Raw genomic sequence first — 1,175 nt, forward strand, 5'->3', positions numbered from 1 at the left:
TTAAATTGCCACAATCACTTTTCTGTTTAGTTATATGTTTGGCTTTTACGAGGAAAAAATTTTGATTTGTTTTTTCTATTTTCAGGACGCAGTTATAAAATGTCCGCTACTGCCAAATGAGATAGTTTTATCCGTATAAATGTAGATTAAGCGAAATAATTCATTATTATATTAATAATATAATTATTATTCGGGCGGTTATACACCGACGACATTATGCCATTATTTTGTATAGTTTTTTTTTATTTTATTTTTAGGCTTTTTTTTGTGGGGTCAATTCTATATTCGTTTGTACTGTACTTGTTTTGTTATTGAAATGTACTATCTACTGGATACCATGTTCTTTTTTTTAATTCAGTAATTGAGTCGTTTTTGTTTTTTTTTTTTTTTAAGGAACGCTATGTTCTATGGTATCCAGTAATTCAATGTATACATAGTTCGGATAAAATGTTTTATTCAAATTGATTATATATCGAATAATTTGTGAATTTTATATTTCCCTTTTTTTAATGTCAGTGAAAATTAATCATTGTCGTACAGTAAACAATTAGACTCATCAATTTCAAGTGTCCAGAGCAAAACTCTGCCTATGCGTGTTTTAGGCAGAGTTTACTAATGAGCAATACAATAGACTTTGAACGTTACCTCCACGAAATAAGGTGGTAATTCCAATGAATATTTGATACGTCATTTTTCGGGCATTTTTGAGGAGCTTTTAAGGGGTTTACAAGAGTTAAAATTAAGCACGCATATATTTATGCAATTATCCAATCACCGGTCGCGGCCGGCTCTGTCGGTACGCAGGGCCGCACGCACACATGCGTACATGACATCGCTCGGATATGAGAATACGCGATTTACTAAACATCTATTGATTGTACTAAGAGAATAAAATACTAATAATTTAGTAGGATACTTAAATAATAATTTGGATAAAAAAATTTGAATGATTTTTGATAGTTCAAAGAATAAACAAAACCTTTAGAGGGAGCGTTGTTATTTTTTTTTTCTATCTTATCAAATTTGTAGCGTTAGGGTTCGAAGTCGCTATCAAATTAGCATAAATCCCGAAGCGTGTCATAGATTTCTGTTTTACTTTTTTTTTTTCTTGTTGCTACAATCGATTTAAGGCGTTATTAAACACGCGTTAAGGTCGAAGATTTCTCTTAACGGCC

Source organism: Zerene cesonia, unplaced genomic scaffold (genome assembly GCF_012273895.1).
Source record: "Zerene cesonia ecotype Mississippi unplaced genomic scaffold, Zerene_cesonia_1.1 Zces_u006, whole genome shotgun sequence".
In the NCBI taxonomy this organism is placed as follows: Eukaryota; Metazoa; Arthropoda; class Insecta; order Lepidoptera; family Pieridae; genus Zerene; species Zerene cesonia.